Source organism: Strigops habroptila, chromosome 3 (assembly GCF_004027225.2).
Source record: "Strigops habroptila isolate Jane chromosome 3, bStrHab1.2.pri, whole genome shotgun sequence".
In the NCBI taxonomy this organism is placed as follows: domain Eukaryota; kingdom Metazoa; phylum Chordata; class Aves; order Psittaciformes; family Psittacidae; genus Strigops; species Strigops habroptila.
In genome coordinates, this window is record NC_044279.2 from 57,382,374 (window position 1) to 57,399,427 (window position 17,054).

Genomic DNA, 17,054 nt, shown 5'->3' on the forward strand with positions numbered 1-17,054 from the left:
TTACTATTGGTGGATTGATTTAATGTTTCTATTGTAAGGGTAGTAATGGGCTTCATCTGAGGCTGGTTTGACTACGTGTTGTATACACACACTTGCTCTTATACTAACACCCAGTGTTGCCCAGTACTATGAATCATTGACTGTGATACTTCTACCATCCAAAAAGACTCTCACAAAACTGTCCTATAAAAATTATATGCACCTTTTTATCTTCAACTTGTTGAATAGTTGCAATATTTGGACAACAGAGTTGCACAAGGGAAAAGGAATATAATTTTCTCATTAAATGTTAGTGTAAATCTTAGAATCATAGAATCCTAGAGTGGGGATGCTGTTTTCAAAGAATCACAGAATCATGGAATGGTTTGGGTTGGAAGGGACCTTAAACATTATCATCATGCCCTGCCATGGACAAGGACACCTTCTACTACAGCAGGTTGCTCAAAGCCTTGAACACTGTCAGGGATGGGGCAGCCACAACTTCTTTGGGCAACCTGTGCCAGTGTCTCATCTCACCACTCTCACAGTAACGAGCTTCTTCCTAATATCTAATCTAAATCTCCCCTCTGTCAGCTTAAAGCCATTCCCCTTTGTCCTATCACTACATATCCTTGTGAAAAGTCCCTCTCCAGATTTCTTGTAGGCTCCCTTAGGTTACTGAAAAGCTGCTATAAGGTAGTCCTGATAGTCTCAGTTTGCAAGATGAGTGGTAAAAAAACACAATAAATCCAGCCAACCACTTAAAACCCAGAGCAGATTCAATTCTTGTTGGGTATAGAACAAGTTGGGGGAAAAATCTGCAGGTCTGCCATTTTCCACTGCCTTCGTCCTCCACTGGTATGCTTCAGTGGACATACCCACAGCTGCATGCAAGCTTCTCATGAGCATATCCCCTGCGTTTGCCATCAGTAAGAAACTTTGTGTGGAAAGTACATCACCTAAACACCTGTGATGACAATCCCAATTCAAGCTTTTGCGAATTGCACATCCATAGCAGAAAGCAGGAAACAGTAAAAATCAAATGAAAAAACATTAAAAGACTAAACTCAGACATGCATGATTTTCCATATCTTTCTCAATTCCCATTATTCATTAAGCTTATAGAGAGATCAAACATTTTGTCAAACTTGTTGGTTCTTGTTAGTGATGATTTATTTTACATTCTGGAGTTTCCAGGAATTTGACAGTGAAAGAAAGGGCATCATACAGCCAAGGGACTTGAAAACAGTCGTGTTCAGATTTGGCATTCCAATCACCCTGGAAGAATTTAAGCAGCTTTGGGCAAGGTATAACAACTCTAAATGATTAGCTCTTGCAATAATGCATCTTTTACAGGATTACAGAGCCTTTGGTAGTGCAGCAAATGACAATAGATTACACTGCATGAGAAATCTTTTGTTATGATTGTGACCTCAGATCATGACACTGTTACAGGAAGCTACGTTTTATCATGCTAAGCTCAAGAATACAATTAGATCCATCAGTTTCCAATTAATTCAAACCTAGGGCTTTCTCTCTGCTTCAGTGTTACTGATCCTTTTAATTTAACACACATTTTATTCTTGGATGGCACTTTAGGTCACTGGTTAAATTAACTTGTTTTCATCAATTTTGTTTATACACAAAAATGCTTGCATGAGTTTATGATGGGGGAAAGCCAGTCCCAGGTGTCTTGGGTCAGGTTGGAACTGCAGACAAAGCTTCCATCAATGAGGTCTGGACAGTCCACATTGCATACCTGTCTGAAGGCAGTGCTACCAGCCTCTCATTCTCAGAGCACTAAATTTACTTATAATATTTTTAACATAAATAAATAAAAATGATTCAGTCAAAAGAAAAATGCTACATACTAAAATACATAACAAAGTAAGGTAATTTCATGCTGTGTAAAGATGGCAAGTAATATCATGAAATGTTTTTATAGACAAGTAATTTGTTGTGAAGTGGGGGAAAATACTTGTCTGCCTTCAACAAAGGAGCTGTGCTATAAACGGTGTGTGAAATGACATAGATGTCAGCGGTATGTGACATTATATGAAAAGCTACCTTCATTACAGGTCTGTTTAAAAAAATAGTCACTCTCTCTAACATATAGAACCTGAGTGTATTTCATTTCAGTTTCAAACTGCATTAACTACATAGATATTTTAGCACAGATTCATCTCTGAATTACTTTCTACCCCATTAGGTTATTTTTTTTTTCCTTATTCCTTATGGATGCCATGGAACATTGAAGAGTATCCTTTTCATGAGGTTTTCTGCTGCACAAGTTCACTCCCTTCAGCCACTCCTTTTATAGAACAGCTAAAATCTCTTACGTGCCTGATATGTCTGTAACTCGAATAAAGGAATTAGAGTGAAGCTGTGTCTAAATTAGGCATTACCATGCATCAGAGCACTAGCAGAGGGAGAAACTGCAATGTAAAGAGCTTATGGAAGAGTTTATGCCCAAGAAAATATGAAAAGTGTTTATGAACCTAAACCTATGTTTCTGAAGTATGATTACAATTCTGAGTATCTCAGACTTGTGTGACCAGTTTGAGACACTTGAGAGTGGATTTTTAGGAGCCCAGTTCTCTGCATCTCAAGCCAGACACTGAAAGGCAGCAGTACCGAGAGCTAGAGAATAGTCCTGATGATTTGGTCCTCAGGGTAGTATTTTCAGAATTGACTCTGTGATTACAGTGCATATGCTCTATCTTTCAAGTCTCATATAAAGAACATACTCATTGACATATTCATTCTCAGTGTGGTATGGTGCCTCTATAAGGAAGGGAAGACAGTGAGATTTAAGCTCTTGAGTCACTTAAGAAGATCTGTAATGCCTCTCTGTGAGGAACACATGAATATTTTAAAAGAGCATTTTTTTCTTTCAAGGTGTGATACAGATGCAAAAGGATGTCTTGCCAAGAATTTTTACAGAAACTGGGGATAGAGTTTGCACCCACTGACACAGGGCTCAGCAGACAACTATGATGTATATTGTCAGCAGACAACATAGCAGACATCTATGGACATTTACAAGCCCAGTATAATAATCAACGGAAGAAGCATTCAAAGCAGAAGCAGCAAACAAAAGCTCTGCATGTAAAAGAAATTAAAAAGCAGATCAAGTAAGTTATTTATGAGGTTAGTATATAACTTTCCATGTTCATGTTCAGTTTGCTAAGATGACACAAGATTTCTATACTACAAATGTAATTAAAAGGAAAAAGAAAACACTGAAAAGGAGTCTCAGAAGTTACTGGACCAAGCTTATTTGTAGTGTTACTCTCTTGATTTGGGGCAGGTAGGACACAGTTCAGTGTGTACTGTGAGACTTTTTCACAGATATTCTCCATGGCTTATATGACTTACTTTAAAGACTTTATGGCAGCATCTATACTGACAAATCAGAACATTCAGAGACATTCCCAGACTTACTCATCTATGATGCTAGATTGCCAAAACAGTTATTGTCATGCTTTGCCCTGTGTCAGATAATGTTTTCCCTGATCACCCCGAGCACAGTTTGGGAGCAAGAATACTCCAAGAACTGTTCCTGATACGCAGTTTGCAGGCAGCTGCTCCCTTTCAGCAGCTAGGAAGGTTCACAGAGATGTGCCAGCTGGCCTCTGTGCCCGGAGCAATCCCTGGCCTGTTTATTGATATCATCTCAGCTTGTGGTTCCAGATCTAACACTGCTATCAGCTTAGATTGAGGAAGAAGAGCAAATGGAGTTTTGTCACCCTGCAGGTCTCCTCTTTTCAGACTGCTCCAGGCAAGACCTACCTAATTACAGGGGCTCTTCTTGCAGCTGGGCCAGGTGGGGGTGTAGGACACCTCGGTCCCATACCCTACCCTGTTCCTTGGATGAAGGCCAAGTAGCAACCGCAGTTGGTTTCACATCCCTCTAGCAGCTAGTTAAATTGTTAGTAAATGTCTCTGCAGATGCAGAAAAACCAGCCTTAACAAGGATGGACCCTGGCTTCACATGACAGAAATAAACATCTTGTCACCAAGCAAGAGGACTCTGCCCCAAACAAAATCAACACTCACAGAGTTAATAGGTCACTGCTTCTGAGAAAAGCATTTGACAAACATATGACAAAATTATATCCCACTCAGATTGAAGTCTAATGATCCATGCTTGCCCTTGTGAGTCAGCAGTGATTAGCCTGATGCTGCTATAGGATTCCTGCACCTGCCAGCAGATTGAGGCAGCAGGAGAATCCTCTGCCCCAGCACAGTGCTGTTACAACTATTTTTCCAGATTGTGGATAGACACCACCTGGATGCTTATCATGTTTTCTGCTTGTGCTTTCGCTCTTCTCCTGAACAGTTTCCTATTTATTTATTTATTTATTTATTTATTTATTTGCAAATATAAACCCTCAGGAACAAAAAACATCTACAAATGTACCCCCAAGAGCACAGATTTGCTTTCTTTTGTGCTTGGGTAGTGCCAGTTGTAGGAACTAATAAATTATTATTGATAAAAAGGATAATTCCCCATGACGTTGGTAAAGGTGATACACTCAAAAACAAAGAGCAGCCTTGTCTTGCAGATAAAGAGGCAGCTTGGGAAATCATTAGACAAAAAAAAAAAACCAAAACAAAACCCTCACAAAACACAGACAGAAGCCTGTAAGCTAAGGCTTTTGCTTTTTTACCCTGCTTCTTTAAATTCCAGCTTTCAATATCCCAAATAGGCTGAAGAAATCAAGGGCAATACTGTACTTTCTTTTCTGCATCACAACTCTCCCACCTGCATTGCATCTCTCTGGCATAAAGATCCACTTATGACACCCACAGGTATCAACAAGCATTCCACAACAGAGAGGTTTAGGCAGCTGCTGTGTTGTAGGCGTTGCTTATTCGTGTATTTGTAACTGCCTGATGTGAGACTTAGGCCTTAACTGTCTCATACTGGCTCTTCTGCTCCATTTGTTGTACCAGTCAGTTGTCTCTAGTCTTACACTTGGATGAAGAGCTCTTTTGGTCAGGAACGTTCCATTTCTTTCCTAGAAACTTTGGTTTTTATTGCAATGCCAAGTGCCAGGCAATGCTATAAATAAGCAGCAGCTCTGCAAGTTGGGAAGATGCTGTGCTGCAAGCAGAAATTATGCGGTGTGGCTCAAAGATGCAAATACTCATCCTGAAGCAGCTGGAGAGTAATTAAACAAATGGGGAAGACATGCTGGGTAAAAATAAAATAGTCATGATACGGCATGCTGGCAGGTCCACATTCTTTAGAATTATTTACTTTTGAGAACCTATCATAGCAACAACTATGTATAGAACTATGTATATGACAACTATACACACAAATACATACATGCAAATGCATAGCAATTGCTTAACCATAATTTGGAGGAAAACAGAAATTAACAGACTGAGTCAAGTATAATGATTCAATTACCTGCTAGCAGCCAGAACCAAATGCTTCTGGTGGAGGTGGAGCAGCCTTCTAATAGGAATAATGTGGAATATTCTGCCCCCTGCACTGGGGCTGCCTCATCCTGGGCAATGACAGCATTTGGTTTAAGTGTGCAGATAGGACTTATATCCCTTTCAAAAATTATGTTCCAATTATTTGTTAGATTCTGCTTTTCTTGATTAATATATAGGACATCCAGTTCTGTTCTTAATCTAATGAAATTTCTGGCATCTGCAGCTTCACCTGGGAATGAGTTCACAGCTTAATAGCTTGTGGTCTGCAAAACTATGTCCTGTTATCGATTATTGCCATCTCTCAGTTCTGCTGAATGTTCTGGTTTTGTCTCCCACACTTCCTCACCCACCTCCTGCCTGGTGGGAGCAGTCTTATGGTAGCAGTTCCTGTCTGGTTTTCTCTCTTGGAAAGCTGGAAGTGCAAGAGGAGTTGAATCCAGGCCTTGTGACTCCTCAGATTTCACATAAGGCCCTGGAAAGACATAAATGACTCTTAAGCCATAGTCATTGTCCACGTGGTGGCTGTGAAGGCAGAGATCCAGCCAGCTGTCAGCCTTCCACTCCAGGACCACATCAGGACAGCTGACATATGGGAAGCACATGTGGGCACCATGCCCTCGTACTGTAAAGGTCAGCGTAAGGAGATCTGCTCTTGGTCAGCAATATGGATGCAGTGGCTGCAGAACCTAAGATAGTGATCCACCTGGGTCTCAGTCACCAGTTCATTCTCAATGAGTTGGAAAACTGACTCCTTTCACCTGTCAAATTTGGACTGAGAGGAGGTATGTGCCTGAGGTGTGAATTTGCTGGTTATAGGATCCACGTCAGCAGCACTGGGAGCAGCACACACTCCCCCTTCTGTGATCTTGCTTAAGCCCTATTTACACAGTGGCTGCACCCAGCCTGTATCCTTTCTTCTGGCATTCTGCAAGGGCTGTGAACCTCACCCTAAAAGCTCTGGAGCAGTTTCAGTGCCCTGTGATTACACACTGTGAGGCAGACAAAAGCTCTGGACATCTTACAATTCAAAACATACTGCTGTGCACTTTCTTTTTTTTCCTTCCTTTTGCTTTTGTTGCAACTCACAGGAACAAATTGCCCAAATTAGAAACAGACATTGAACAGTGGCTCTCCAGCTCTTCAAGAAAAATATAAAACATTTGCAAGAAAATATTATTTTTTTGGCATTGTAGCTTGATCTATGGTTTTAATCCTGATATTCTCCACGCACATATTTACTGCCGTGAGTGGAATAAGTACTGCTTTGAAATCTTTTATCAGTCCAAAAATGTTGAATGCCTCAGTTTTCTAAAAATATGAATCTCAAGAACTGTTTTTATTTTCCTTCAGCCTTTAGTTTCTTTGGGAAGATTTAAGCGGAATATGATAGCAGTGATGAAGAGTGACACTAAAAGTAATATACAGTTGAGAAGGGTTCCAGAAATTTTCTGCTATGAGGATACAGCATAGGCCATATCACACCTTCAAGGCACACCCTTGCAAGATGGAAGGAGCAGTGCTCAACAGTCTTCTGGGGCTGGAGGAGACCAGACTCTCACTGAAATCACAAAACTACCCTTAGGGTGTTCAGCTGTTATTGGCTTTTTGGCTGCTTCCTAGGTGTGACTCTCTTGGTCTCTTGCTGGGCCTCAGTACCCATCTTCTTCCACTACTGCCCACTATTGCCACTGTAAAGCCATGGTTTTTAAACTGTGGCACATTACAGTGACTCAAAAAGAAAAGAAAACCTTTTGTCAGGAGATTTTAGATTTGTGTCTCAGCTGGAAAGTCTGTAGGCTTCTGAACATAATAAAAGTTAAAACTCAGAGATGTAATTAGCAGATGTTGGATCTCTAGGGTCTCAGATCTAAGACGAAGTTGAATGAGTCTAAGCTGGTTAGTCAGTAATTAGATACATAGAGATTGAAGACAGTAAAAGGCAGCTTCAGTGCAATGCAAGCGCTCTCTGACTGATGTGCACCCTCTGCAGAATACTTCTATGCTCTTTCCAATACAAGGCTTGCTTTAAGTGTAAACCAAGTACCACATGGTAACAGGAGAATGTGAAAAAGAGGAAGGAATTAACTAGATAAAAAGATATTCGAAAGTAAGAGAAAAGGTGATAGCTCTTTTAGGACCTTTAAGAGACTCTAAAACACACTGGCAATATTGCAGTTTCCTTGAAAAGATTCACATCATGCTTTGAAACCTGAATACAGTGGCTAGATTAATCATAAAGAAGCTCACGACTGTTTTCTGGAATATTACAGGAGTAGGAGCTATCAAAGTTTTTAATGGCATGAAACCAAGCCAGGGTGAGAGGGCAGTCCATGCAGCTACAAAAAGTAAGTTGAAGAAATATTGCTCTCCTAAGGAACCTTGAGGTTTTGAAAGACACAGGTTTCATATGAGAATGAAGAAGGAAGAATCCTTTGAAGAATTTTTTGCCGATCTTAAAATAACCAATCAGTCAAGTAGGTATGAATTTTCAGAGATTCCATTTTAAGGGATCAGATAAGACATGCAGATGTGGTTAGGTTATGGTTTAGTGGTGGACTTGGCAGTGTTAGGTTTATGGTTGGATTCAGTGATCTTAAAGGTCTTTTCCAACCTAGACTATTCTATGATTCTATGATTCTATGATAAAAGATCCAAAGATACAGATTGCTGTTTAGTCAAGCTAGCACAGTCATAAGGACAGTATGGAAATTTCAGAAGGGGAGCAGAATATGCTCTCTGTCAGGAAAGGAAACTAGGAGAGTTTTGGAGAGACTGTCAGAGGTATCTGCAAGAAGTAGCCAAAGCAAAATATATGACAATTCACAGATTCACGTTATGTGCAGGAGTTTAGAAATTCTGCAGCAGTTATAAGAAATACAGTTATTTTTCAAGACCCTGTAACTGGAAAAACAGAAGCAAAAGTGAATACCCTCCATATCCCCAGATCTATGTGATGGTGCACATGCCAGCAATGCAACAAAATACCGCACAGAAATTCTGTGCAAAAGCTGCACAAGAGGGCTCTAGATGAAGAATAAACACCTCTAAATTCAAAACTGGTGCTCAGTCAATGTTACCTCCAAACACACTGTAAAAATTCTGTCTTAGGAATATCTACATATGAAGAAAGACTGCTGAAACTGGGGGCATCTGCCATGAATTTAATTCCTACTAAAGCATTGTATGGACTTAAATTGAAAAGTGAAGATAAATACCGCAGTTTAAGTTTGTAGGCAGAAAGAGCTAATATTTGGTCTAAAATATGCCTAGCCCTAGGCTTGGTTAAAGCAGTGAGTCTGATGAAGGAACATACGGAGATCAGTAACCAGCAGTGTCAGAGATAAAGTAGACACAGAATATAGAGCTGTATTTTCACAGCAATGTGTGCTACTAGAAACATTCCACTGATTTTGAGAGAGAAGCTCATAAAGGAGATAGATTATGTAGGAGTAATGGTGGGAAGTTTAAAAATGGAAGAACCATTTAGCAACAGCAAGATGAAAAGACAAGTCACTGATATTGTTCTTACATCCAATGTGGCTAAATATGTGTTTCAGACAGACACTGTCTTATAAAGGATATTCTCAGGCAAAAGGACTGCATATGTTTTTACAAATATTAATATTTTTCACAAAAATTAAGAAATTCAGGTGGTTCTGCTGTATCCAACTAAACTTCCTCTCATGAGAGAAGTTAAGACCAAGCATTTTTAGGCCAGCGTACAGGAGATTCTGCCTTCAAAGACTTCATGTAGGCTTAAAGCCCATTCTTGAGTTTTCACAGTAAAGTGCAGGAAAAGCCATTCACTTGAAGCAGCTGTGACTGCTTAAACAGATACTGAAGATATCAAGGAGAGAGAAAACCAGTAGGGAACCTGGAAAAAAAGTATCCAAGAGGGCCTGGGAAGTAGGATTAGACAGAACTGCAAATGTAAGGGCAGAGAAATAACATAAAAGATTAACTGTCAACAAGATAAACCAGAGTCATTACAAATATGCCATCCACAAAGATAACAAGAGTGTCCAGAGGCCTGTTAGCATGTAAATGCTACATGAGAGTTCATAGGCAATCTTTGCAAGTCGCTTTTGAGTTGCTACACAAAATGGACATGCTGGGCAGTAAACCTGGTAAAAGAATTCCCAAATTAAAGGCATTAATAAAGACAACTCTTGACCTTAGGTATACTGGCACTAGAAGACAAAGTCTTCAAAAGGTGGCTTACAGGCAGCATTATTTAAAAAATCGTCAATGGAAATGTGTGGCCTGTGTTTCTAGGGCGCTTGTCAACACCACAATTCAAGGCATAGACCAAGAGAGCAGAACTCTGGCTCTGCTCTCAATTGTAAGAAATGTCACATAATTATTTATCGATCTGTTATGGTCAGAGATGAGATAAACCACTTTGTAGGCAAAAGAAATACCAGCTTCTAGAACATAAAAATAGTGTGACTTTTAGTGGGGTTTTTTAGGTAAAACCATTCAATTTGACAATAATGTTGAAGAAATAATTACTAATCAAAAATAACTAATCAAAAACATACTTTCTAGAACATTCAAGGAGTCTTCTCTTGCAAACAGCAGAGAGAATGAAATAACACCTGGAAATACAATTAGAAAAAAAGTAATATCCTATTTCAGAAGAAAGTGGTGAAAGAAAGGTTTGCAAGGCTGTACTGGAGATGACAGTGCAGAAAGTCATGAAGGTTACCACCTGTGGGTAGCGAGGGCATTGCGTACCAAGCCTATATATACCAATCAGATCAGAGTCTTCTGTGTTTAGCAGAACACACTTCAAAGGTAACAGCATAGCAGTGTCAATGTGTTATGACCTGACATGCCTCACAGAGAACAGGACACTCACAAAGCTGCTGAAAAATGTGAAAGGAAACATATGTTGATACATCTGAACCTGTTGTAAGTATCTGACTTAGCCTGAAATTGCATTTGGATTGAATTTAACATTAGAACATGTTATGGCATATATTAATGCTCTATTTGTTTGGGTGTTGAGTCCCAGAACTTTTGTCTACCACAGGTGCCCTGTTCAGCAGCTCAGACATGAAATGATTTGTAAGGAATGAAGGATATCCTGATATTATGAATACAATGGTGAGCAGAGTTAAAACTGTTAAAAAGCAGTTCAAAGCAATCTATGAAGCTGAGAAGTGATCCATACTGTCACTGAAATTGAGAGAAATATCATTGAAAAATGGTTTCTTGCCAGCTGAAGCTTGCTTAAGCAGAGAGTTCTGGTACTCCCAATTTAATCCATATAACAGTATAATGGGTCTGAAGCATACAATAAATTGCTAAGAACCCACCTAAGTCATACCATAATTCAGATTTTTTAACATAGGTGATGCTGTTTGCATACACAATGGTGTTTCCTGGACCCTGAGGGCTGTGGGGAAATTACTCTTTGTTCATATGAAGTGCAAACTCCAAAAGGACAGAATCTTAGGAGAAACACTGGCATGGAAAATGTATTCTTCCTGTAAAGGCTACAGTGAACTTGCAGCTTCTTGAAAACAAATGGAAAACCAAGAGTTCTGCAATGCTCTGAGAGGAAAGACAGCACCAATAACTGGAGCTGGGAACAGACGCCTCTGAGGAGATCTGTGAGAGTTTGTAAAGCTCTGAAAAGACTGAGTATTGCTAAAAGGCATATGAAGTTTAGCCTGTCCCACATTGGCCTTAAAACAACTGATTGCACATATTCATACAATGGAGAAAATATAAGGCTCAGGTACTGACTGATTGACGGTGGCTTAACAAGGAGCAAAGTGAACTGGTTTGAGCTGTTAGATCCACAGACAGGCTCGATGAGAGGCTGAGGCAATGAATCATGCCTGATTATGTGGGTTACACTGTTGAACTGTGCTATCACTGTAATAAGCCTTTTATACTACAAATGCTGACTCTCTAAAGAACCCAGCCTCCACACTCTGAACCATAGAGCTGTCAGAAAGAGCAATCCCAAAGCAAATGGAGTGCGGCTGTAGGTATTAACCCAGATCCAAACTTGTTATTTTTGCCATAAGGGTAGCATCTTGTAAGTGCTGAATATATGTAGATAATTTATGTATACTTGGTACTCTACATCAAGACATAATTCACAGCTATTCTCATTTACATTAATCTTAAGCACTTTGCTAGTTGAAGGCATGAAGTAATGAGAGATGTTTGTGCCTGCCTTGTCCTCTTGAGCCACAATGTGGAGAAGCTTTGGTTGAATCAAGAGGCAAAGAGGCATATTGCTTGGGTTTCTAAGGTTTGATCAAGAGATCCCTGATGCCAGTGAAATATAAGTGACAAAATAAAGCGGGAGGAAGAGTCAAGATTTTGGTACTTATCTGTGGGCCAGGGCTAAACCACAACAGGTCTGAATTCAATCATGTGTAAGAAATTAGAAATGTCTCAGAGACATTTTAAGGTGCTGATCTAAAGTTCACGAGTCCACAGAACCTCTGCACTTCTGCTCTTGGGCAGGGATCAGGACCTGTGCTAGTCCAGGTTTTGGTCAGATCTAACCAGTTTTGTTGAAATAGTTGTTCTTGCTGTGTCAAAGTTTCAGGAGCCTCAAATTGCAGAAAGTATGCTGCTGAACCTTTACCATTTTAATGGCCGAATTAAACATTTTGTAACTCTGCTCAGGCCAGACTTTAAAAGAGAGAGCAATGGTTTGCATCTGCAGTTCTGAGTGGGGAGAGTAGGCAGTTAATCTCCCAGGAAGCATTTCTTTACAACAGGCAGTTCGAGCCATGCAATTCCATGTGCAAATTAAATTGGGAGGGAAGGAGGGGAGTTGGGTTTGAGGTTTATTTGTGAACAATTTGGCAGTCTTTGAATAAATTATACGAACTTATCACACACAAATAAGCTCAAACTCTTTCTCTGCCCCTGCACCCCTATTTTGTATATTTGTTTGCATCCTTTTTATCTGATTTAACAAAGAAGCTAAAATAAACATCTGCTGTCTTTCAGGGATAAATTTAGGGATTACTTCCAAGATTTCAAGAAGGCCTTTCATAAAGTAGATAAAAATAGAGATGGCTATGTAACACTATGTGACCTGTACAGGATAGTACAAGAATTCAACTATTACCTTGATCACAATCAGTTCAGCAGTCTTCTAAACAGGTTTGTATGATTATCTCCTAAGCACCTCTTTGTCACACCCAGCAAAGCCTTAGCAGAACTAAGTTTCTATTTAGTGTTAAGCATATAAGAAGCTCTGTTAAAATCAATGGAGACACCTACATGCATCAAACTGCATAGGCATGGAAAATCTTGATTAATTCTGCAGGTAACAGGAGTGAAATGGCTTCTTACATAAGAAGTATTCTTTGAGTACTTGTATTCATTTGCTAGTTTGTTCTATTTATTTAATTTCAATTTAGTAGAGCAAGTGTCTGAAACATATCCTATTCAAAACAGAATCAGAATTAAATCAGGTTATAAGATAGCAATAATCAAATACTCCAATTCTGCTGGCATGCAAAAACTATGCTTTTAATTTTCCCTGTTAATATGAGTAAGAAGAAAAATCTTTTGTAGAGGCTGAAGAACAAAAAGGACCTGCTCCAACATTAGGTACTGTGGTTCTTTTCATGAAATAATCCCCCAAAGGTTATATGCCTTGCAGTACTGGGTTTTGTTCTCCAGAGCCTACCAGACCAGACTCTTTTTTTGAAATAAAATTAACAAAGTCTTTTCACAGTTCACCTTTAACTGGGTGATCAACTTTTTGTGAATTGAAACCTTAATAGGAATCTGCTGCTTGTTTCTTTCTCAAAGACCTCTTGATGATAAACACCTCCATTCATTGTAATTTTGTGCAGATTATTCTTTTCTTGATCCAAAATAGTCTTTTCTAAATAATGCAGAGTAGATTAGCATATGCATTTAGTTTTATTACTAAAATTTTAATGCCCACTTGGCAATTTACTTCTCTGCTGAAATGGTGTTGATTATTTCCTTTTCCACACAGTCTCCAATATTGGAGCCAGCTTGACACGGGTAGTATGTGGGAGTGCTGTGCAGCTGCAAGATGCAAAATCAGGGCTCTTGAATGTTTTTTTTTCTTACTAGCAGATATGGGGTCTATAGTTAATTTCTTTTCCAGCCTGTTTTATAAAGCTTCCTCTTTGTTTTACTGGCTCTCCCCATTAATTAGGCATTCTTGTAACTGGATATGTTGGTGATTGGTAGCTGAGGCATTGGTCCCTGGTGATTTACTGTGGAAACAGATGACAAAAGTATGTTACAGTAACTCAGTTTTAAACAAGAAAATCAGGGGTGTGTAGTGGGGCCATCTTCTCTGTCAAGTCTTGGGTTACTAGGACTTGCTTTAACCATAATTCTAATAAAAAAGCTGAATGCAAGACTAAAAATGTCCAGCCTTTCCCCTGCAGCATAAGAATTGTTTACCTAACACGTGTAAAGAATCTACAGTTCTTGCAGTTGACTAAAAAATTACTAAAGTCTATTAGAAACCTCTACAAAAATGGTAACTCTAAGGTCAATCTGGAATAATTCCACGGGAGTCAATGGATCTGTATCAAAAACACCTAATGTATATTGTAGTCTGGAGACACTCTATCATTCAATGGTAGGAAATTCCACAGACTGACTGTGCTAGCTTTATGCTGGCTTTATAAGCAAGAGCAGGGCAAACCCCTGCTATTGTATCCCTTGTGGTGATGAACTCTCCAGGCTCATTAGACAGGTTTGAAGTCCTTGTTTAAAATATACCAGGTGTCTTTTCATTAAGTGGTCACAAGTCACAGGACATTGGAGGAAAGTAGCTTTTCATGTAATGGTTAGTGCTGTTCATCTTTTCTTAATGTTTCCTGCTAAATAACTTTTATAATCACATATTTTCTGTATTTGTAAAACTTGCCTTAGTTCTAGTCTTTTTATGGTAAAACATCTTTGAATTAAAATTAATTCAGTTTGGTAACAAAGTCCTTTGCAAAAACAATTTCCCAAATCATACGCAAGAGCTCGTCTTTTCCCATGCTGATATTTGATGCAAAAATACATTCACTGTTTTTACCTGGAGCTACTCATAGTCAGCTCTGTAGCCCACTGAATTTCCAATGTGAGAGAACATGAAATTCCCCAGTGTCTGTGATCCAGCAGATGTTTCAGCTGACAGGCAGAAATTAAGCAAGTTGTGAGTGCAGCCTGCAGCACCCATGGGCTGGGCTCCCAGGTACAGCCTGACCACAAGCCATCAGAAGAGAAACCCTCCCAGGACACAGCATGCCACAAATCAATGCAGCAGCTGCTGGGTCAAATGTAGCAGCCCCTCATGCAGCTCAGTGGATGCACCAAAAGAGGGAGGGCCAGTGCCTGAGAGAGTGAGGCTGAGTCCTGCCGAGAACATGTAAGATAATTCCCTATTGCCTGACAAGCTGTGCAATGCGCAGTTTGAGAGAGAAGGTAAGGCCTTCCATCACAAACATAAGGAGAAGCATTGAATGGAACCTCCCATATGGTAGAGAAATTGTGAGTGAATATAGACCTGTGCTGGTACATCCATGAAACGATCATGGAGTGGTACTGGATGTCTTAGCTTGTGTCTGGTAACAGCTTACCAGGCTGTATGTGGTTCTGCTGCTTTCTCTCAGAATTGTAACAATCATAACATATTGGGAGACTTAGGTAGCACTTCAGCATCTGTGAGTCAAACGTATTTTTATAGAGCAGAAAGTCAAGGGAAAATACCAGGAGTTCGCACAATTAACATCTACTCCTCAACAGAGTCCATTAGACTGTGTTTATGCTGTGATGTGAAAAGGAGGTTCAATGACAAGGTTGGGAGCCTACCATGTCCTCCAGCCACATTGAAGATGGTAAGCTCCTCAGCAGACTGTGATTGAAGTACTGTGCTGCGTTTAAAAAGCATAAAGTTAATGCTGATGGATGGGAAGGCTGTGCACTTGGGCCCAGGCTAAAGCAGGGCTCCTCTTGAGTATCTGGAGATTGGCCTGGAACTGCATGTGAGAGTATGGTTGCATTTAAATGACAGGATTGGTGTCTTCTTAGACTTGAGAAAGAACTTGGGTTGTAACTAACAAGATTTATACACTGACAGCACAAGCATATCCTGAAGTGCTGCTGCAGTACAAATAATACTTCATAATAATTAATCAGTAAGACAACAGTGAGATAATTATTCAAAATCATTGATATCTCATTCTGTGTTTTTCCTTTAGCTTAAGAATCAGCATTCATGACAGCAAGCTCTCTTATTTTGATTTCCTGAGAGCAATAGATGATGGCAGAGCATCTAAATACCAACAGAGACAAAAACAGGATACACCACCTGCAAGCTTTGCAGTGCTCAGCTTAGAACAGACCCTAATTAAGATAAAAGAAATAGTTGCATCATCTCATGATTTGTTGTACAAGGTAAGTTTCATGTGGTCACCACATCTTATTTAATGTCTATTTTTTCCTGCCTGGCTGGGGACTAACACAAAGACTTCAAAACTTTTCTGCTATTAATTGAGTGCTACCAACAACCTCAGCCTATGCAGAAATAGCATCTTCTGACAACTGCACACTTCTGAATGGATTGTATTCTGGTTACTCCACAAAACAAGCATATCAAATCAAGCCTAGAGTTTTTGTGAAGGTAAGGATTGCAAAAGAAAAACCGAATAGCACATTATCAGGACCTTCCTCTCTTCTCCAAACCTCTTTTCCTCCTTTAGTTGCCTATAAAGTGTGTTCCAAGCATGTAAATTATCACGTCTTTCAAATAGCTCTGTTGAGTTTCCTAAGCTGAGACTGATTATATGTAGACATAGTGTGCTACTGCAGACAGGCATTATGGTTTTATCAGATGAAAGGATCATGTAGCAACTGAGGGTACAGACATATGATCAGATGTGAGCACATTATAGTGGCTGCAGAAGTTAGCACCTGTCAGCTGGGGCTCTGCAGCTATCTGCGTTTATGCTTTGGGCCACTTCTGATTCTGACACAGACAGATAAGGTGCATTAGCTGTCAAGCAGCAAGTTTCCTGGTTTTCCCCCCTGTAAAATGAGAGCAATAAAAATAACCACTTCTCTGCAGAATTTTGAAAGCCAAGAATGAAAAAATGCTGTATATTAAGTAGTCTTAGACTGTCGTGTCGGAGTTTACTGAAATGCAGCAGCCTCTAGAGTAAATAATTCTTGATGCCACAGCAAGATTGTTTTCAAGCATGGGAAAGAATAATCAAAAATACCTTTAAGGAAACATTGCTATTGCAAAGAACTGTAGAGCCATCTCATGTGCACCTTCAGTTTCAGGTCAAGTTTAAGCTTATGGATTTAGAGGCAGGCTTATGCCTGCAAAGGTGGTCTCACTACCCCTGTATCCCCAACAATGTGGTCTTCCTGCCTGCCTTGTGTCAAAACCAGCACTTGTCTTCCCACCCAATGACCTGGGTCAGGGAACTTCAACCTGACAAAAGCCTGATCACTTGTGTGTGGCCATGGGAGAGCTGCTACCTGCACAAGGGAGCAGAAGGGAACAGTGGCTGGGGGTAGAAATTCCCTATCATCAGTGGCTGCATTTCCAAAATCTCAATCTGTGGACTCTGTCCTGCAGTTAAAAATAATGC